This window comes from Salvelinus alpinus, chromosome 5, assembly GCF_045679555.1.
Source record: "Salvelinus alpinus chromosome 5, SLU_Salpinus.1, whole genome shotgun sequence".
NCBI lineage: Eukaryota > Metazoa > Chordata > Actinopteri > Salmoniformes > Salmonidae > Salvelinus > Salvelinus alpinus.
The window spans coordinates 32,921,218-32,944,945 of NC_092090.1; the positions used below are offsets into that span (position 1 = coordinate 32,921,218).

A 23,728-nucleotide genomic window follows, 5' to 3' on the forward strand; every position below is an offset into this window, starting at 1 on the left:
CACAAGCAATCTAATTTTCTTATTCACTTGCTGTCCTTGCATCCCCTTTATATTTTCTTATTTATCCATGCTTCTGCATCTACTCGGAATCTCCTTATCACACCTTCCTCCCCTAATCTTCGCTCTCCTTCTCTCATCTCCTCTCTTCTCCTCCATCCCCTCTCTCCTCTTTATCTTGTTCAACAGCTCATACCCTCTGCCTCTCACTCTGTGGAATTACAAGGTTTAGGACCCTCTCTCGGCTGGCCCGTGGACACACACACACGATAGGAAGAGGGCATCAGTTGTTTGGAGGTCTGATGTACACAGTCAAGGTTGAGTTTCAACATAGGACAGCCTCTCTGTTTCCTTTCTTTTCTCTCTTTTCTCTCTCTCTCTCTCGTAAAGCTACACATTGAAAAGTATCACTGGACAGAGAATGTTTTCCATTTGTAAACATAAAGAAAGCTGATCAACAAAACAGATGACAATAAAAAAGTAATTGTGACGAATAAGTGTTTATTTTGAGTAGAATAAGAATTTGTCCTAATTAGTAAACACACAGAGGTTTATACTGATTTAATATCGACACTCTTTATTTCTAAATATACATAGATACACTTATCTTACATCTAGCCCACAGTACATTCCAGATGACAGGTCTGTAAACATCACTGTGTGTGTGCGTGTTATAAGCATATGCAATGTGGCTTAATACAATGTGAGCTGTAGTATTTGGCTACAGGGGGAATATATTATGCACTGGGTGATGGGTGGGTAGGATGGGGACAGGATGAGGAGTACGGTGCCGTTGGGTTCCGGGGGTGGGGGGTGCAGATTAGAAGGTGCGAGACAGCAGATGGGTCTAAAAAAGCCCCCAGCTCCCGACACTGAACAACGACTGGGGGTGGGGATGATATTGAGGTGGCAAATCATTTTCTGTATTATAATAAATGTGTTATAATCAGATAGTATGAAGAGTCTTAATCTATAGCACCTGATTAATGAGGAAATGTACATTTTAAGAGTATTGAAGACATGCGTTTAACATTTTAATCTAATACCGACTGATATGTGTAAATTTGTATAATCTCTGCAAAAATACATAAACACGAGCATGTTTTTGTCTTTCTGTTAAGAATGTGTATGTGGATAATTTGAGAGAGGACTTGAGCAGAAGAGATGTTGACGGGAGATGAGATGAGCAAAGTCATGATGCCCGACCATATGGATAGCTCCTGTAATGCACGTCTCGCTCCCAGATGGCGCCTGCAGCTAGAATAAGAGCAAAGCCATTGTTTAACCATCACAACTATTATAATAAGGGAACGGGAGAGAAAAAGGAACAAAATATGTATGCATCAGAAATCTGTTCCCTATGTTGAGCTGGTGTCCAGAAGGGATCTTTCCTGAGAGAAAACAACCAGTAGTCCAGTAATTAACTGATATGATAATGAATGCCTAATTATGTCCATAGACGACCATGCTAGGCTGCCTACACCCTGCCCCGTGACCCGCTTTTGGCAAACTGTCATTTCATCTCGTCACTTCATAGGAAGGGCTTATCAAACATGACCTCAAAATAGACAGGCTTCTGCACACCCCTACCTCCCCCAACTTCCCCGTCTGCCCCCACTGCACCCTCTCTGGTCCTGAGTGGGTGTGTGGACATGGTGACACCTAAAGATGATTGTGCGCGATGGGGGAGACTGGAAGAGAGGGGGTCTGGCATCAGTGCTTTGTGGGTATGAATTCCTCCTCTGACAGAGTAGTGTCTATTTGCCCTGGGTGCTGCTAGGATACGATGTGACGGGGCTGTTTTAGCAGGCGTGGCACGGCGGGAGGATTCTGTTGTCTGGAGAAGCTGTCATTACTCTTAACCCTGTGAGTCCAAACACATTAAGCCCCAGTGAGAATGATGCCCCTTCACTCTCCATTTAACTGTGTGCTCAGATAAAACTCACATAACGGCATGCCTGTCTAATTTCTGTGCCACTCACGCAGGCTCGAAAGTGATGATGATAATCTATGGTATTGTTGCGTTTTCAAACCATATGGTTTACAACCATTATGATATCCTCACATGCTGTGTACAGATGAAAAAGGGAAAGGGGTGAATAGAAAGAGTAAAGTATCGAAAAGAGTATTTGTTGGCTTATGTGTAGTGACTAAATATGACAGAATAATCTGCTTGGTAATGTATAGTACCTGTCATACAATACAACGCCACCTTCAGGGCTGTACATACTACTGCAAGTCCATGACCTTCCATGGGCTCACCCTCAACATCTCCCCAACATCTCATAATTCACCTCTCCCAGCAGCCATATGGCGTTACGACAATTTGGTTTCCATGACGACCAATACTCGGTAACGTTTTCCATTTTCCTCTCGCATAGACACTAGTATTGCTATTAGGTGTTGAGACCTACCGTACTATTACTGAACACAAAATATAAACGCAACATGTGAAGTGTTGCTTGAATTTGTTCCCAGAAATGTTATGCACATATGCACAAAAAGCTTATTTCTCTCAAAGTTTGTGCAAAAATTTGTTTACATCCCTGTTAGTGAGGATTTCTCCTTTGCCAAGATAATCCATCCACCTGACAGGTGTGGCATATTAAGAAGATAATTAAACAGCATGATCATTACACAGGTGCTCCTTGTGCGGGGGACAATAAAAGGCCACTCTAAAATGTGCAGTTTTGTCACACAACACAAAGCCACAGATGTCTCATGTTTTGAGGGAGTGTGCAATTGGCATGCTGACTGCAGGAAAGCTGTTGCCAGATAATTGAATGTTCATTATAAATGTTAATTTCTCTACCAACGTCATTTTAGAGAATTTGCCAGTACGTCCAACCGGCCTCACAACCCCAGACCAAGTGTAATCATGCCAGCACAGGACCTCCAGATCCGGCTTCTTCTGTGGGATCGTCTGAGACCAGCCACCCAGACAGCTGATGAAACTGAGGAGTATTTCTGTCTGTAATAAAGCCCTTTTGTGGGGAAAAACCCAATCTGATTGGCTGGGCCTGGCCCTCCAGTGAGTGATCCTTTCTCCCAAGTGGGTGGGCCTATGCCCTCCCAGACCCACCCATGGCTGCGCCCCTGCCCAGTCATGTGAAATCCATAGTTTAGGGCCTAATTTATTTATTTCAATTGACAGATTTCCTCATATGAACCGTAACTCAGTCAAATCGTTGAAATTGCTGCACGTATATTTTTGTTCAGTAGACATGGCAAAATTAAAAAATATTGAATTGAGAGCTTTCTCTCTCCCTTTGTCTGTCTGTCTCTCACCCTGACACCCATCTATTAGGAAACTACAGGCCCAGATATATACATTTGTCTACATGGAGTCATGCACACGCTGTATGTGTGCTCTCACACCTGCTTTTACAAACGCACATTCACATGCACACCACACACACAGCAACACAAACACATACTCTGTCATTCTGTCTCCTCCTCTTTGTGATGTGTAACTCATCCATCTGCAGTGCTCTCTGGTGTTTTTCTCCTGTCACCATGGGGATCCACATCTGTTGGAGCAGGAGAGGAGATGCAGCAGCATTGCTACAGACCAGAGCAGAGATACAATAACCAGTGATTAGGGTTGGAAAGGGAGGGTATATTACTGGAAACTTTCAAAATTTACCAGTGAACTAACTAGGATTTGATGTAATCTATCACAATGTGGCCCTTTTGGGTACTTCAGAATATCACAGGTGTCTGTAATGATCTCGGGCCCTCTGCGTGGCCGTATCACATGTAAAATATATGAAGTCATTTATTAAGATGATTTTCAAAAAAAATAAAATTTTGAATGACAAAGCTGTAAAACATGATCCTAAATATCAACTTAGTGAATACCATTGGTGTTAAATATGAGGGTTTCAGCATGAACTAGCCTTATATATATATATATATTTTTTTTTTTACAAAGTTATTTATTTGACTATGTCTATAAGTATTTGTTGCCAATGTTTTGGCATCAAACTTGTGGCAGTTGTAAAAAAAGTCAATAGTTGGAAGAGTTCCAGAGTTAATTGAAAATAATGCTATTGTTTTTTTTTCATTAATTAAACTATTTTCTCTTGAACCGTATGGTCTATCTACTAGAAACTCATGGACACAGATATAATAAATGAATACTATATATGAATAATTAAAAAAATATATCTTTAAGTTTAAATTGCCAAAAAACTAGATTGCCATATATTTTCTGTTAATTACCAAAATTACCGGTAGAATTGCAACCCTACCAGTGATACACACCTCTGTATCACCATCCAAGGTGTGGCAGAGCTGCAGCTTCACTCTACCTGGGGTGTCACTGACGCTAGTTCTGATCTATATGTCTTATCTTTTCTATTAGGCAGTGTGAGAATTGTTAATGTATGTACAGCAGCGCCTCCGAAGCGTTCTGATAGGACCAGATGTAATGGAAGATAGATGTTTTAGATGGAAAGACAAAGAGCGAGAGAGAGAGAGAGATGTTTTGGGGGTTGATGGAAAATGACGCAAAAGAGAGAGGGATGTGGAGGTCTGGAGAAGTGCAGTGTCATGTAGGTCAGTGTAGAGTGTATCACTGGGGTGTGGCCTTGCGGGACAAAACGCCTCCAACCCCCTTTTCATACACGCATGTGCGCACGCCCACACACACACACACACACACACACACAGAGTAATAGGTCTCAACTTCCAGATGGCCCCCGGCCCAACAGGTGCTCCCTGGGCGGGGGAGGGCTGAGAAGTCTGACATCTGCTGCCCACTCACTACAGTACTACACTACCCTCTCTGACAGACTGCCTACTCCCACCCACACACCCTACGATCTCTCTGGAAAACGTACATACAGTTGAAGTCGGAAGTTTACATACACTTAGGTTTCAACCACTCCACAAATGTCTCGTTAACAAACTATAGTTTTGGCAAGTCGGTTTGTCTCCTTGAGATGAACGTACTTTGGTGCAAATCAATCCCAAAACAACAGCAAAAGACCTTGTGAAGATGCTGGAGGAAACAGGTACAAAAGTATCTATATCCACAGTAAAACGAGTCCTATATTGACATAACCTGAATGGCCGCTCAGCAAGGAAGAAGCCACTGCTCCAAAACCGCCATTAAAAAAGCCAGACTACGGTTTGCAACTGCACATGGGGTTGAAATGTCCTCTGGTCTGATGAAACAAAAATAGAACTGTTTGGTCATAATGACCATCGTTATGTTTGGAGGAAAAAGGGGGAGGCTTGCAAGCCGAAGAACACCATCCCAACCCTGAAGCACAGGGGTGGCAGCATCATGTTGTGGGGGTGCTTTGCTGCAGGAGGGACTGGTGCACTTCACAAAATAGATGGCATCATGAGGAAAGAAAATGATGTGGATATATTGAAGCAACATCTCAAGACATCAGTCAGGAAGTTAAAGCTTGGTCGCAAACGGGTCTTCCAAATGGACAATGACCCCAAGCATACTTCCAAAGTTGTGGAAAAATGGTTTAAGGACAGCAAAGTCAAGGTATTGGAGTGGCCATCACAACGTTCTGACCTCAATCCCATTGAAAATTTGTGGGCAGAACTTAAGTGTGTGTGAGCAAGGAGGACTACAAACCTAACTCAGTTACACCAGCTCTGTGTAAAGCGTCTGTGTGTAGCTGGTGAGATGAGTCAGGCGCAGGACAGCAGATATGAGTAATGAAAGCAATTTTACTCAAATAATAACAATACACGTCGTAAAAAGACAAGGCCACACATTCGGATCGCAATACAATAAACAATTACTCATAAACAAACATGGGGGAACAGAGGGTAAATAATGAACAAGTATTTGGGGAATTGAAACCAGGTGTGTAAGAGAACAGACAAAACAAATGGAAAATTAAAAGTGGATCGGCGATGGCTAGAAGGCCGGTGACGTCGACCGCCGAACGCCGCCTGAACAAGGAGAGGGACCGACTTCGGTGGAAGTCGTGACACTCTGTCAGGAGGAATGGGCCAAAATTCACCCTACTTATTGTGGGAAGCTTGTGGAAGGCTACCTGAAACGTTTGACCCAAGTTAAACAATTTAAAGGCAATGCTACCAAATACTAACTGAGTGTATGTACATTTCTGACCCACTGGGAATGTGATGAAAGAAATAAAAGCTGAAATAAATCATTCTCTCTGCTATTATTCTGACATGTCACATTCTTAAAATAAAGTGGTGATCCTAACTGACCTAAAACAGGGAATTTGTACTAGGATTAAATGTCAGGAATTGTGAAAAACTGAGTTTAAATGTATTTGGCTAAGGTGTATGTAAACCTCCGACTTCAACTGTATATGCACACATCTTCATCCAAACACAACCACCCAGAAACACACACATTGCATAAATTTAAGCAAACACGCAAACAACTGCCAACCACAACACATAAATAAACACAATGGATGCCGTATGGTAAAACACATGGCCTAACTCTACGTTCACACAGTGACAAACACGCGGGCGTTTACAGTGTAACACCTCTCCTGCTCACTGAGTCCTGTATGTATTCTACGGGATTACAGCCCCAGGGCCAGGCATTCTGGCATTCTTTCTCTTTCTTTCGTTCTTTCTTTCTTTCTTTCTTTCTTTCTTTCTTTCTTTCTTTCTTTCTTTCTTTCTTTCTTTCTTTCTTTCTTTCTTTCTTTCTTTCTTTCTTTCTTTCTGCCTGTCTGCCTGCCTGCCTGCCTGTCTGCCTGTCTGCCTGCCTGCCTGCTCTGGTTTCTACAGCATCATCCAACACAGACCCAAGGACAATATGGTTTAATACTCAAAAGGCTGTGGCTGCGTGATACAATAACTAATTAACATGCGTGGCCTTGGGTGTTATGAATGACACTGAATGAATATGGATGGCATTGGTTTTAACACTGCAAGATAATTAGAGGGCATTGATTTATTTTGGCTGATCTATCGCATCAATATGCATTCTGGTCTGTAGTTCACTGTTAGCTTGTTTAATTGCTTATTCAAGTGAGATATTCAGGAGACACGCTTCATTGATAAAGCCACAATCATGGAGGGAAGTGGTTTTCTATTCCTATTACAGCAAATTTGGCAACTTATTGCCAATTACTTTCAACATTGATTGAAAACTTGAAATACTTGGACAGATTGTTTTCCCTACATCTGCTCACTCTGCTGCCTTGAATCTGTTTTGGAAGAAAATTTCTCCCTGGTCTCACACATCTTTCTCTGTGAGTCCTCTGTAATCATGAAAGACCGATTCTGTTATGGTTGGATGTGGAGGTGAAAACAAAAGGATGTGTAAATGATGATCGTCCATGTTTACCCAACATGCTAGTTGTCAGAGCAATGCTTCATTCTCACATACTGTACGGGTGAAATCACAGTTTCTAATGTTAATACGCAATGGGAAAATACCCCTGTCCAAATTCTGGACATCCAGACAGTGTCCATCTCTCAGATATGTACAGTACTACGCCAGATCACTGTATAAAATCAGATTACAGTTTAATCATCAGGCCTCTAAACACCATTTTTCAGTTGATGTGTTCATGGTGCCATTGACATCCTCTCCTTGCTGTGAATGACAGTTCTCTGGGTGTGTCCTCATGTAGCAACACAGGCAGGAGCCAGAGGTTTGGACACACATAAACAGATGATAGTGGCGGGCAGGGCGGGTAGCAGTGGGCACGTCCTCGTTAGCACCAAAAGTGTTGGGCTAAATTGGGCCCCGTCGTCTCCCCTGATCTGCTCTGCCGTCACACCTGCTCTCCAACCCTGCAGCTGTCAGTCAGCCCTGTCAACACACACACACGCTGTCCTCGCCAGGCAACAATGGAGCCCCGATACAGAGGATCAAATCCATATCTCTCTCTGCCCCAGTCTTTCTCGCTCCCTCTCTGCATCTGTTGTTCACAAGACTACAGTACCGCTGACCTGCTTTACAGTTACCAGGGCTGCTTCCTCCTCCAGCACACACACGGTTAATCCTCTCATTACTGGGCTTCACAGACTGACTGGGGAAAGGGGGGGGGGGGTGAGGAGGAGGAGGGGATTGACAGATGGCATATGGAGCGTGTTCTGTCAGGGTAGAGGGAGACAGGGGTGCTTTTAAATAGACCATACCCCTGGCTGGGCAGGGCCTGGGCAGTCTGACTGGGGTTACATTAACCAGATGAATACCTCAGCAGCGATGGTTCACCTCATGGTTCCTACTACTCCCCCCTCCAGCTCCTACAGTCCCCCTCTCACCTTGTCACTCTACTGTTACAGGTCAGAATACGGCACACTAGCAGTACATTCTGCCCTATAAAGCCACGTACTGTACAGGCATTGGCTGTTGAAAATGAGCGTACGCATTCACACTGTGGCACGACAACGTATCTGATGATGTTTTGTTAGTGTGGCAATGTGTTGATTTCTGTCCCTATTCAAATAAACCATCAATAAATACAATTGTGGAGATATTGCCAGATACCATATATTAATATATTACAACTTCATGAGAAGGCAGCAGTAATCTATACTGATCGAAACAGATCGCAACCCCTTTCAACTCATTAATCATGGTGTCAAGTCTCTACATGGTTTGGGTCTTTGTATGTCAACCCAGTGTGCACTGGTAAGAATGAAAAGACAGACCAGGCATAAAAGAGGGTCAGTGGGGTCATGACCTTATCTGCCAGTTAGCATGTACCTGCCCTGTCTAGGCACCATCTCTGAGGCTGCTGGTCAGCTCCTCTCACATCTGTCTGGTCTGACCACACACAGCTGACCCCCGACCTCTCAGCCCCGCCAGGCCATATATTTACATTTGACATTTGTGTCATTTAGCAGAGAAATTAGGGTTAAGTGCCTTGCCCAAGCACACAGACACATTTTTCACCTAGTTGGCTCAGGGATTCGAACCAGTGACCTTTCGTTTACTGGTCCAACGCTCTTAACCACTAGACTACCATCCGCCCACCCCCCCATCTCCCAGCACTCCCCATCTCCCCCTGCTTCCATCCCTGACCGTCTGCCTGTCTAGTTCAGTCTCACGTCCTCTCTCTCTATCCCTGCTTTCTATCCCCCCCTTTCTAACTGAAACAGCATGACCTCCCTCCAGCACACTCACACACTGGCTCCCTCAACAATATTGCTTTTGAACAAGCTCCAATAAACAAACAATTACCAGAGAGGATGACTTATAAGGCTGAATTGCTTCACCATGGCAATGCGTTTAATTTCAGATTTCACAGTCCCCCGGAACAGAAGACAGGAGGCCAAACCAAACATGCTCCCTCTTTCCCAGGCTCTGAGCCAGTTGTGTGTGAGAACAAACACACACACACACTCACAAGTATGCACATACAGCCAGGCAGGCACGTACACATCCCTTCACTGACTTCCGCACCCTGGCTGTTTTGGATGGTCTTTAATTGACTCATAGCCTAATGTCCCATTTTCATGTTAATGTATGGAAGTAACACATAATGACTAGAAGAGACATTCATCTCTATCTGGGGTTTACATGATCCCATAACTGCCTTGCAAATTAAATTGTTCAATCTACAGCCATATATAATCATTAGGGGCAAGTGACCACAGTTTCAGTACACATCTAAAGTAATGGATTGATAAAGTTGTTATGGCAGTGCCCTGGAGTAAGTAAGTAGTCCTTCACAAGCCTGCCTGACCGCAACTCGCCATAACGACTAACATAAAAAAATACACCTAGATCAATACATAGCGAGATAAAACAATTTGAGGGGGATGTAAGTGCTGGCCTCAGGGAGTAGAGTTCTAACAAAGTGTTCATGTTCACCACTCCACCATACTGTAGATGGGGTCAAATGAAACAGTAGAAAAAAATGGAAAAATATGCACTTAACAGGTGCAGGACAGCGGAACGTATCAAAGAAAAAAGAAATGGCCGCAACTCTGGCATGGTGATTTAATCGGACGCACAAAAAAGACCACGTTTCGATCCGAGTTGGATCTTCGTCACGTCATACACCACTGTGAAACACGCCTACTTAAATAACCTCTAGCGAGGTGACAATTTCCTCCTGAGACAAGAGTCCTTTAGGATACATTCCCTCAACACTGTTTCCAAGAGGTATAAACGAGGAACTAAATATAAAACCTTTTCTATAAAATGTGTTTATGGCTATACAAGATATAGCTTATGTTAATTTGACGTCTAAAGTAGATTTTTGGGGCGTTTTAGCTAACCCTACACTTAACCCAATTGTCCTAACCTGCTATGTTTATTCTCCTAACCTGCTTCGTAAGTTCTCCTAACCTGCTATGAAAAGTAAACTCTGACATAAGCTGTATCTATTCTAGTCAAAACCACTCACAGGGTTTCCATTTTCCCTATATAATACAGTATTGTATACAAAATGATTGACACATTTGTCTCACCTGTTTTTAATCTATTGCACACCTATATTACTTGACATGGATAAACAAATCAACATGTATTCATGTTTTTCCATATGTCTACTGTGTAATATGTATTGTTACGTTAATGTACTATATGTATTCAATTGACCGGATGAACATGCCTCTCGAGGTTACTTAAGTAGGTGTGTTTCACAGTGGCATATGACCTGACGCAGATCCAACTCGGATCAATACGTTGTCTTTTTTGGGCATCTGTTACAATCACCATGGGAGCATACCAGAGTTGCGGACATTCTTTTTTTCGTCAAATGAAACAGAACATGTTTCTCCTATAGTCTGTGAGTACAGTATAGAACTAGGGAATGACTTTCCCCCTTGAACCAGACAGGTACATTAACTCAGAATACCAGTATCTCAGAAATTGCTGCAGGGAGGTGTCCAGACAAAACTCTCGCTTTTAATTTTGTTAGTCGATTTCCGTTTTCAGGCCATCACTGGCGATAAGGCAGTCGTGAAAAACTAGAAATGCCATTTCCCATTTAATTCCTGTATCGTCTCCTCTCCTCCTGTCATCTCTGCTCTCTGCAGTAACCCTCCATTGTCCTCCTGCTGGTATTGTTCTGTGGGCCAGATATTACTGGCCCCCTGTTGCATCTGCCAGCCATGAGCCATTGTTCAGCGCCATGCCACACAAACAGAGCTCAATTAGGCAGTCCTTTCTGTAGCAACGTGATTGTTTTGGCCAGATCTCCATCGCAGCACCTGTCTCACACATGTTCAACCCATTGATGGACCCGTAACTTCAACCCTCTCAAATTATTACCATATAAATAGCACACGCCGCACATGCCTAGTTCCTAGAAAAAAATGACTCATCTCATGAATACTTAAAATGAACAGTTAGATAGAAAGATGGAAATGACACCCTCTCTTCTGTTGCGTTTGACATTCTATATCCTCAATCAGGATCTTTAATGAGAGAGGGCACGACTGGAGCATCATGCCTTACACCTCAAGTTTGTATCCCAGAAAAGAGCATTGTTGTTCAGGCTGTGGCCGGTCCATCAGGTGTCCTGTGGCTGGAAGTGGAAGTCCCCAACGGCTAGTTAGTCAGTCTGTGGGTTGGATGCAGGAAGTACAGAGCGGTGATTGCATAATGAAAGCCAGGCAGTGGGCAGGATCCAATCTTCTTAAAGAGGAACCATGTGGTAGTCCCTTCCTCAAACACAAATCCACCAAGGGACAAACACACACATATAGATAACAAATTCACAGAAAGAGTCATGTGCACTCACACACAATAGTACATAATACATGCTACACTGCTGAATTGCAATGTCATTATGTACCTCTATATGGGAACCTATGAGCCCTCCTCTCCTGTAAGTCTCAGCTTCAACCCTTTCTCACCAGTAGGACTGCATTTGTGACCCCTGATCCCTCAGTTGCTGCCACATGTCAAGGTGCTGTGACCAGGCCATTACCACGGAACCCTGTTGCCTGTAGGGTGGTGAGATGAAACAAGTGACCTCATTAACCCAGCCCATCAAAGATCCATTAATGGCCAATTCATTAGGCCCTTTCAAATGCCTCACCACCACAAACATCTTAAAGGGGATATTTCAGGATTCTACTTCCCCAGAGTCAGATGAACTCATGGTCGTGGATACCATTTTTATGTCTCTGCGTGCCTTTTGAAGGAAGTTGCTAACTAGCATTAGCACAATGACTGGAAGTCTATGGTAACTGTTAGCATGTTACTAGATACTATAGACTTCCAGTCATTGCACTAACGCTCGTTAGCATTGGCTCACTAAACTCGCTGACTCTAATCTCAAACTTCCTTCATACTGGATGCATGAGTTCATCTGACTGAGGAGTAGATAAAGGGATACTTCGGAAAGTTGGCCCTTTAACAATAACAGACAGGCGGCAAATAGAGGGGAAGACATGCCTAAGAATGTCATGTTAATTCAAGGGAGCATATTTCTCTGTGTGTGTGTGTGTTGTAACAATGTGTGGCTGACACACAAACATGTCACATGAAAAGCGAAGGGTTTCCTTGTTGTTTGCCATCACAGTGCTTTTAGAGACTATAAATAAATAACTGAACCAGTGGTAGACAGTATTAAGAGATATCCATATCCATCCAACTGTTGTCACATCATAAGGTTAATTAATATGTAATAAGATCAGCGATCACCAAAGGATTTATTGTACCTACTCTTAGACGGCACCTTTTTTTCTAGAACCAAAAAGGGTTCTTCAGCTGTCCCCATAGGAGAACCCTTTGAAGACACCTTTATGGCTCCAGGTAGAACTCTTTTTGGTTCCAGCTAGAACCCTTTCTGGTTCCTGTTAGAAACCTTTTTGGTTCTTTCCACAGGAGGGTTCTACCTGGAACCCAAAAGGGTTCTCTTATAGGGACAGCTGAAGAACCCCTATGAAACCCTTTTTTTCTAAAAGTGCAATGTGGGGAGGATGCAACAACAAAGGATCATAACCATCATATGGTAAAAGCATCGTTGTTATTATTTACAGCACAGTTTGGAGCATGCTACATATCAGCATTAAAAGGATCATTCACCTGACAACACAACAGTCTCCATCTCTTCTGTTTCTGTTAAGTTTACGATGGCATATCCTAGGGACAAATAATAAAGTATGCTTGTCACAGACAGTTACGTCAGCAATGTGTGCTCGGCTTTCTATTAACACCCAATCTGTGATTACTTCATGCAGTTTTACAGTAAATAAAAATTATACAAAACAGACAAAAACAAACCAGTGCATTAGAAACCGCACTAATGTGTCCGTGTACACATAATTCTGTGGAAAACTGTTTGTTTTTAACCTATTATCTGAAGAGACTTCAAAAAAAGCTATAAACTATATAATTCATACCATTTATATTATCATCCGTTTTGATCAACACAACTACTGCTATCTAATTCAACAGGGTCGGCTCTGATGGAATACATATTATCTTGTCACTGAAATACATACTCTTAATCTCTTCACAAACTTCATGGCTTAAGAACCACAGCTAATTAACCAGACGTGAAAACAGGAATACATTTTAATATTGATTTTCACCGCCCCCTTTCTCCCCAGTGCATTGTGTGTGTGTGTGTGTGTGTGTGCATGAGTATGATTATGAATATTTTAAGAGCACATTTAACACGGTGAAGCCAGACTGCCTGAGAGAGGGATTTGCGCCCACTCTTCAGCTAATGACCCTGGGCGCTTCCAGCAAGCTTCTTCATATTTTAAAGAAAGTCGATAGCGCACTAGCCCAGTCAGCAGCATTAAGATTCATACAGACGCCACGGGACCTGAAAAAATTAATAACACGCGTGCCTAACAATCCTTCCTGCGATTTAGTGGAGCACTGAACCCCTCTGCTTGAAATGCAAAGTGGTAATGAATACACAGACAAGATGAATTCTGAACACACATCCCCCTCAACGCACACCCTCACATCCTCTACCTACACACCCTCCTCCCCCACCACCACCACTCAAAGTACACAGAGGAACAACAAAAAAGTTCAGAGCCTCTTTAAGACTTGAGATACGGCGCCTCTGAACAAAAGCTTTTCACATTTCACATCTCTCCCTCTGCTGAATTTTTGAAGACTTCATATTTGCAGCTGTGGGGAGGCATTGGCAGGTCCACTCGCTACAAGGTAGACCATTTTCAAGAATCAATCCCAACAGCTCTCTGGTTGTTTACGACAGACGTGAAGTGTTCACTAGTATGGAGGGCTTTCTGAGGCTCCCTTGTTGAAAAATGGGACAGGTCTGTCAGGAGCTGGCAGCTCACAGAATGAAGACAATAACAGCCGAAGGTGCAGTCACAGTGCACAGCTACACAGAGGAGTCTGCCCTCAGCCACAGAGAGAAGGTGAGGACACAGAACTAGAGGACAATGATGAAGATCCACTGTGGGATTAGAGAGAGGCTCTGTAGATACGATGTGTGAAGTTTCTGGATGGAGGAACAAGTTAACTATGTCTGACTGATTATGTCAGATTATTACCAAGAAATCCTGGATATTGACTATACTATTCCCTTTACAAAAAGACCATTGAGTTAACATTTTACAGTAAAATAGTTATAATGCTTATAATGCATGTATGAGCCTTCAGAGAGCCTATAAGCTCTGTGATGATAGACTCTTCCATGTACAGCCACAGCCCCAGCCACAGCACTGCAGCAGAGCTGGTACTGTTACGTTCTCCCTGGGAGGCTAGACAGCATATGGCACTGTCTCTCTGTGAACACACCACCCAAGCAGAGTGCCAGTCTCAGATAGAGGGGGAGAGAGAGGGGAGGAGGTGGGTAATGTAATGAGAGAAGAGTGAAGCGGAAGACAGACGGATGTCAAGCTTTGTGCAAAGAAATAGGATAGGGGAAATAAAAACAGTGCTCAGTGTTAAAAGAGGAGGATGTATGTTTCAGGTGATTTATTTCTCTCATGTCCACATTACCCATAAACATCATGTATTGCAAACACATGCAATGCCTTAGACATTATAAACACAATCCCTCCATTTGAATTTAGGAAGGAATATGGCAATTTTACTTAAATTGGGAACATATTGTGAAAGAGGACGTATATGGATTAGATTAAAGAATCAAAGTTGACATCTGGATGTAATATAACAGCACGTTCAGATGAATGAAATACTTTAACGTTTCCAAGTGCAAACCCCAAACAGAGCAAGACATTTTGTTTGGTGGCTTGTGGTGAGTCCTCATCTCTAAAAGCGTCTGCTAAATGACAAATATCTCTGAAAGTTAGAGTTAGTCTGGGAGTACATTTGGGAAAAGTCCTGATTGTCGGTCCTGCTCAATTGTTTCCATTTTCTTGGAAGGATGTTGAAAGGGAAAGAAGGGAATCTACAAGTCATTAGTGGGAAACCATCAGCTGGTCCATTGCTCTATGAAGCTTATAATAAAGCCAGTGGAGCAAGCCCCTCAGTGTCTGATTGGTTGAGGATACCTGATGGACGCACCTTAACTAGTTATCACATTCCTCCTATTCATCAGATTTCTTACTGTTTCTACCTGGTGCCTAACTGTAGAGTCACCATACTGTCACTGTGTGACCTGCAGGAAGCAGCTCCCACAAGGCTATCATTTCAGCCCTGGCCTGGCCTGGGTTGGGTCACTTTGTTAATTTAAATTGTATTTTAATTTCACCTTTATTTAACCAGGTAAGCTAGTTGAGAACTTGTTCTCATTTACAACTGCAACCTGGCCCAGATAAAGCAATACAGTGCGACACATACAACAACACGGAGTTACACATGGAATAAACAAGCGTACAGTCAATAACACAATAGAAAAAAAGAAAGTCTATATACAGTGTGTGCAAATGGCGTGAGGAGGAAGGCAACAAATAGGCCATAGTAGCGAGGTAATTACAATATAGCAGATTAACACTGGAGTGATACATGAGCAGATTATGATGATGTGCAAGTAGAGATACTGGTGTGCAAAAGAGCAGAAAAGTAAATAAAAACAATATGGGGATGAGGTAGGTAGATTGGGTGGGCTATTTACAGATGGACTATGTACAGCTGCAGCGATCGGTTAGCTGCTCAGATAGCTGATGTTTAAAGTTAGTGAGGGAAATATAAGTCTCCAGCTTCAGCGATTTTTGCAATTCGTTCCCGTCACTGGCAGCAGAGAACTGAAAGGAAAGGCAGCCAAAGGAGGTGTTGGCTTTGGGGATGACCAGTGAGATATACCTGCTGGAGCGCATGCTACAGGTGCGTGTTGTTATCGTGACCAGTGAGCTGAGATAAGGCGGAGCCTTACCTAGCAAAGACTTATAGATGACCTGGAGCCAGTGGGGCTGGCGACGAATATGTAGCGAGGGCCAGCCGACTAGAGCATACAGGTCGCAGTGGTGGGTGGTACAAGGGACTTTGGTTATAAAACGTATGGCACTGTGATAGTGTGCATCCAGTGTGCTGAGTGGAGTATTGGAAGCCATTTTGTAGATGACATCGCCAAAGTCTAGGATCGGTAGGATAGTCAGTTTTGCTAGGGTACGTTTGGCGGCGTGAGGAGGCTTTGTTGCGAAATAGAAAGCCAATTCTAGATTTGATTTTGGATTGGAGATGTTTAATATGAGTCTGGAAGGAGAGTTCACAGTCTAGCCAGACACCTAGGTATTTGTAGTTGTCCACATATTCTAGGTCAGAACCGTCCAGGGTAGTGATGCTAGTCGGCCGGGCGGGTGCGGGCAGCGAACGGTTGAAAAGCATGCATTTGGTTTTACTAGCGTTTAAGAGCAGTTGGAGGCCACAGAAGGAGTGTTGTATGGCATTGAAGCTCGTTTGGAGGTTAGTTAACACAGTGTCCAAAGAAGGGCCAGATGTATACAGAATGGTGTCGTCTGCATAGAGGTGGATCAGGGAATCACCCGCAGCAAGAGCGACATCATTGATATACACAGAGAAAAGAGACGCCCCGAGAATTGAACCCTGTGGTACCCCCATAGAGACTGCCAGAGGTCCGGACAACAGGCCCTCCGATTTGACACACTGAACTCTGTCTGCGAAGTAGTTGGTGAACCAGGCAAGGCAGTCATTTGAGAAACCAAGGCTGAGTCTGCCGATTGAGTCTGCCAATTGAGTCTGCCGATAAGAATACGGTGATTGACAGAGTCGAAAGCCTTGGCCAGGTCGATGAAGACGGCTGCACAGTACTGTCTTTTATCGATAGCGGTTATGATATCGTTTAGTACCTTGAGCGTGGCTGAGGTGCACCCGTGACCAGCTCAGAAACTGCATTGCACAGCGGAGAGGGTATGGTGGGATTCGAAATGGTCAGTGATCTGTTTATTAACTTGGGTTTCAAAGACTTTAGAAAGGCAGGGCAGGATGGATATAGGTCTATAACAGTTTGGGTCTAGTTTGTTTGAGTCTAGAGTGTCACCCCCTTTGAAGAGGGATGACCGCGGCAGCTTTCCAATCTTTAGGGATCTCGGACGATACGAAAGAGAGGTTGAACAGACTGGTAATAGGGGTTGCAACAGCAGCGGTGGATCATTTTAGAAAGAGAGGGTCCAGATTGTCTTGCCCAGCTGATTTTTACAGGTCCAGGTTTTGCAGCTCTTTCAGAACATCTGCTATCTGGATTTGGGTGAAGGAGAAGCTGGGGAGGCTCGGGCAAGTAGCTGCGGGGGGAGCTGTTGGCCAGGTTTGGGGTAGCCAGGAGGAAAGCATGGCCAGCCGTAGAGAAATGTTCGATTATCATGGATTTATTGGTGGTGACCGTGTTACCTAGCCTCAGTGCAGTGGGCAGTGGGAGGAGGTGCTCTTGTTCTCCATGGACTTTACAATGTCACAGAACTTTTTGGAGTTAGAGCTACAGGATGATGCAAATTTTTGTTTGAAAAAGCTAGCCTTTGCTTTCCTGACTGACTGTGTGTATTGGTTCCTGACTTCCCTGAACAGTTGCATATTGCGGGGACTATTCGATGCTATTGCAGTCCGCCACAGGATGTTTTTGTGCTGGTCGAGGGCAGTCAGGTCTGGAGTGAACCAAGGGCTATATCTGTTCTTAGTTCTACATTTTTTGAAAGGGGCATGCTTATTTAAGATGGTGAGGAAATTACTTTCAAAGAACGACCAGGCATCCTCGACTGACGGGATGAGGTCAATATCCTTCCAGGATACCCGGGCCAGGTCGATTAGAAAGGCCTGCTCGCAGAAGTGATTTAGGGAGCGTTTGACAGTGACGGTCGTTTGACCGCGGACCCATAGCGGATGCAGGCAATGAGGCAGTGATCGCTGAGATCCTGGTTGAAAACAGCAGAGGTGTATTTGGAGGGCAAGTTGGTCAGGATAATATCTATGAGGGTGCCCATGTTTATGGATTTAGGGTTGTACCTGGTGGGTTCCTTGATGATTTGTGTGAGATTGAGGGCATCTAGCTTAGATTGTAGGACTGCCGGGGTGTTAAGCAATTCCCAGTTTAGGTCACCTAACAGAACGAACTCTGAAGATAGATGAGGGGCAATCAATTCACATATGGTTTCCAGGGCACAGCTGGGAGCTGATGGGGGTCTATAACAGGCGGCAACAGTGAGAGACTTATTTCTGGAGAGATACATTTTTTTAATTAGAAGCTCTAACTGTTTGGGCATAGACCTGGAAAGTATGACAGCTTGCAAAGTTCAGTCAAACTCCTCCCCATTTGGCAGTTCCATCTTGACGGAAAATGTTGTAGTTGGGTATGGAGATCTCCGAATTTTTGGTGGCCTTCCTAAGTCAGGATTCAGACACGGCAAGGACATCAGGGTTGGCGGAGTGTGCTAAAGCAGTGAGTAAAACAAACTTAGGGAGGAGGCTTCTGATGTTAACATGCATGAAACCGATTACAGAAGTCAACAAATGGGAGTGCCTGGGGACACGCAGGGCCTGGGTTAGTCTCCACATCACCCGAGGAACAGAGGAGGAGTAGGATGAGGGTACGGCTAAAGGCTATCAAAACTGGTCGTCTAGTGCGTTTGGGGACAGAGAATAAAAGGAGCAGATTTCTGGGCGTGGTAGAATAGAGTCAGGGCATAATGTGCAGACAGGGGTATGGTGGGGTGTGGGTACAGTGGAGGTAAGCCCAGGCACTGAGTGATGATAAGAGAGGTTGCATCTCTGGACGTGCTGGTTATCCTAGGTGAGGTCACCGAAAGTGTGGGGGGGTGGGACAAAGGAGGAATCTGAGGCATGTAGAGTGGGTCTAGGGGCTCCACTGGAAACTAAAACAATGATAACTAATCTAAACAACAGTACACAAGGCATATTGACATTTGAGAGAGACATAAAGCGAGGCATAAAGCAATCACAGGTGTTGATTGGGAGAGCTAGCTAAGACAACAACGGCCAAGACAACAACAGCTAATCAGCTAAGACAACAACAACAGGTAAAATGGCAATGAATGGGCAGAGAGGGTCGGTTAACTACACACAGGGCCTGAGTTCGGGGCTAGGGCCGACAGATAAACGAAGAAAATAAACAAAATAGAGTACCGTGATAAATGAACAGTCCAGCAGGCATCAGCTATGTAGCCAAGTGATCATAGGGTCCAGTGAACAGCAATAGATGGGACAGGGAAGCCGTGGGGTATTCGTTTACTACGCTAGCACGGGGGAGACACAGCGTTTAAAGTTAGCAGGCCGGGGTAAGTAGAAGCGTCTGCTCCGACGTCCGGCGACGGCCGGTTGAGGTCACAGAGGATGGAATTACGTCAGTGGACCAGTCGTGGTGGTACAGCGAGGCGCCTTGTCGACAAAGGGTCCGGGCAAGATGGCGAAATAGGTATTGTAGTTGTAGTAATTTCGTTTGCTAGCCGGGAGATGTGCCTGGCTCACGGCTAACTGATGCTAGCGTCGGGGCAGGGGCGTTAGCCACTATAGCCACTCGGTAGCAGCTAGCTAGCAGCGATGATCCACTGCAATGGTCCAGAGCTTACGGCAAGTACTTTGATTGAGTCCAAGCTCATATACAGTAAATAGGTAGTAGGCTAGAGAGCCATTAATCCCCCATGCAGACGGAGCAGCACTCAAAGGCCATCAGCAGCTCACATAAGCAGCTCATCACCAGCCTGGTGCTCCATATGTGCCTCACACACCAAGGTCCCAGTGGGCCTCAGCCCTGTGCAATGATACTGTCTGCATGCCTTTCTGCCAACAAAGGGCATTTTTTAAAGTCTCTAGTGCCACTGCCCTGGCTAGTGAGCTGCATGGCTAGTCTGCCAACCCCATGGTTGTTTGTTGGCCAGCTCAGTACTGGAGGGTGGGGAGACAGGGGGGTGTCAGAGGTCAGGCACTGAGCAGCTGGGCCAATGACAATGCACACATTATAGCCAATACTAGATTGGCAAAACACACACACATAAACATACAAACACATACTGTACAAACAAAGACACATATACACCACCACCACACGCACGTCATAACCTAATTTTAGCAGTTGCCACACAAAGGAGTACCCCTCAGAAGGAGGAGGGTTTTTCCAAATCCACCTCCAGAGTGAGTGTGATTCTTGGGGGCCAGCATTGATGACATATGCTGTGGGAAGATGGGCAGACAGGAGATGGGTCCAGTGTCATATCTGCAGTGTGTGTTTCAGAGTCCCGAGTGGTGATGATCGCTTATCCCCCTGCCACAGCACATATGTTTGGGATGCGGAACAGTTGGACGTGGCCGAGGGCTAAACTGGGTCAGAGCGACACAGATGGAGCCAAACTCCCAGTGGGTCACTATCAGCAGAACACGAAAAATAACTGCCTTTGAATCTTGACAGAAATGATCTGTTCGGCTACAAAGTATTATTCACTGTAAAGATTTTAAAAATCCAGAACGAAACAAGCACTTGAAATCCAAATAAGGTCACCTATCTTGCTAGGGGCGAACCCCAGGCTCCAAAGTCATGTGGATGTCTGGATCTCTTAAAGATAATAGAAGATGTGCTTTTGTCAAAATCCTCTACCTGATGTCAGATCTCAAATACGTGGTTAATGCAAAATCCTGAAGGGAAAAAAATAGTTGTTTTGCACTACAGTCGAGACTCGAGAGGTTTCTTTTCATGTTACTTTGAAAGAACACGACAGAGTTATCCTGAGAAGAGACACTGTATTTCCTTACAACTGGTGTGAGTACTCTGTAATCACTGTAGGAGATGGAAGTGCTGACGTTTTGGAAAAGGGTACAGTAGTAAAGCTCAGGGAATTGCCCCAGAAAGCTAGCATGTGGGCCTTTCATAGTAGACATTTTAATTAACAGTTCAGCATAAACCAAACATGTTTTTGCACAGATGGGGAGCATTAGGCATCAGTGAGGTCCCAGTCAAGTTCCAAAGAGTGTATGGAGCACAGCTATCCAGTCATAGCAAAGAATGTGATACAATTCCTCTCCAGACAGCTCTGCGGGAAGATAAACACTGTGTTAACCAAAGAGAGTGTCTCTTGTTCTGTTATTTATTTCCTTTCTGAGTTGAAAATATTTCTAAGAGCTTTTCTAACAAATGACCTCGGTGCCTCCGCATCGATCATTTTGAAGACTCAAAAGAGAGTGGAAAGGTCATCCATTCATTCGTAATCATTCCTTAGCAAAAGATTGAATGCATTTTGTTCGCTTTGTACAGAAAAATCCTCAGCTGGCTTTTGAAAGCATCAACAACTTCTCCCAACAAGAAAATAAGCAGTATCTCTGTCTTTCGCCTAGAATAAACCATCGCCCAAGGAAACATATCCCAGTACGCTTGGGTACAGCCCAAACGCAGTGGTCCCGGCCGTGGTGGTTAGTATGTGGGTGGTGTGAGATAGTCATATGTTTACAGTGCTGCATCTCTTGGATGGAAGTCAAGTTTGCAGCTGCAGCACGGAATAATTCATCACCCCCTCCACGGCCGGGAGGATCCACAGGTAGTTGATGAAGTGGCAGTGCCAAGCGTCCCAACTGGCGAAGACAAAGCGCAGCTGCTGAGAGTCAACGCGGCCAGATGCCACTGCCGACGTACCATGTGTTCCAAGTGGGGCAAGAGGGGGAGAGTAGAGGCGCTTGCCAAGATCATTCTCACATGGTGCCAACCTGACACATGTTCTGGCACTCCCGAAGGTTTCTTCTCCCAGCTCACTCCTCTCCTTCCCTCAGATATGAGGGGGGTCCTCTCTCGCTCTCACGCGCTCTCTCCTGTCTGAAGTCTTATATGCCTGTCCTGTGCCAACCGAAAGGGGAGTTGTCGCCCGCTGCCGGCCAAGTTGCACGCCCGCTCCGGAGCTCCGTCAAAACGGCAGGCGCTGGCTGGCATCCTGAGAGGAGAGCGCCAAGAGTGCCAAGAGTCTGTTCGCTAGGTCGCCATGCCCCCCATTGTATCCATCCCAGTATGTCTCTCCAGAGCAGCTCTATATCTAGTGCTGAGTGGCTGGAATTCCAGATCTGCCTTATGCTATGTGTCAGTAACATGGCTGACCTCGACAGACGCAAATAAGCCGTTTTAATCCAAAACAAACATGGTCTTTGTGACCAAAGCACAAACGTAGAAAACAAAAATTTGTATCCACATTCGACAGTTTAGGTTGTATCAGTATAGCGGTGTCATCTGCATGAATAATTACTGAGCCAATATTCTGATAAAGGGATACTCTATGAAGATGATATAGCTGCTGGTGGCATCTTCTCGACTGGCGTTTCCTCTGCGAATGGAATGGCTCTCCCTTTGACGATACTACTTCTGAAACTGGAGGGGAGTTTTTCTGAGACAAAGCCTCCAGTTTCATAGGAACATGCCATCCTCGTTTGCAATGTAGGGGTTCAGGGAAGTGAAAACTTTTTGAATGAGTGCCATGTCTGAACAATTCTTATCTGAGGCCCGCGACTGCCAGCTGGTGGCTGAATGTGCCCGGCTCTGTGAGATGATGCCAAGCTAGTTGGCACGCTGGAGAAGTGGCATAGAGTGATCTAATGCCAAAACAACTCTGTGTGGTGCATATCCCACTTTCTCTCCTCTCTCTTCCATCTCCCTCATGCTCCATGTCTCAGTTTGAATTGACACGTGTTCACAACAGAAGTCTTAGTGAGATTCTCAACAACAGATGCCACCAGGTTGAGGCAAGAGGAGGTGGAAAGAGATTCAAGTTTGCAAACTCCACACATTGAGATTTGACATAGTTTACATTAATGAATGGGTTACTCACAGTCATAGAGGTTATATTAAGAGGTCAGTAAAGTCTTCTACCACTTGATTCCTCATTCCTCAATAAAATAATAATAGAATGATCAAATTGCATAAACATAACTCAATTAAATGTACAACAATCTAGCAAGAGGTTATTGACTCTTTTGTGTTCAAGTGGAGTAGAATCTCCTCCTCCACATCTTTTCCTGGAAAGTATAGCCTAACATCATAATAGAGCACAGATACATCTGTGTTTTAAAGTAGTCATGCATTGCAGTATGAAAATGACTTGTTTGTGTTTATTTAACATGCAGATTTAACAAAACTCACTCACCTGAATTTTCAGTCTCAGATTGCTTTGTTCCGTGTTTCACAACCAGAACTCTAAACTCTAGCTCCAGTTTCCATTCGGGAATTTTATTCTGACGCACCGTCACAAGAATGACCGGTGTTTGGGGAAGGTGAATATTTACATTAGCAGTAGGTTTGAATTACCAGGTTAGCAAACATTGCCCTCTTTGAGAGGACGGATATCGTTTAAGCATACTAACATCGCATGTTAGAATGTAAAACACAGTCGGGGTTTCTCGCTAAAATTAGTCGTCACCAGCCACCGGCATGAACTAGCTAGCTGCTATGTATGAGCATATTCATTGAAT

General features: G+C 44.4%; 1 long non-coding RNA gene across 1 annotated transcript; it reads right to left on the reverse strand.

Annotated features, from left to right (window-relative positions):
• Window positions 1-557: 557 nt before the first annotated feature.
• Window positions 558-23,536, reverse strand: LOC139575951 (uncharacterized). Its single transcript, XR_011675035.1, has 3 exons — window positions 23,404-23,536; window positions 3,435-3,561; window positions 558-1,254 (listed from the first exon to the last, which is right to left on the reverse strand). It is a non-coding gene; the product is annotated as an uncharacterized lncRNA (long non-coding RNA).
• Window positions 23,537-23,728: the final 192 nt, after the last annotated feature.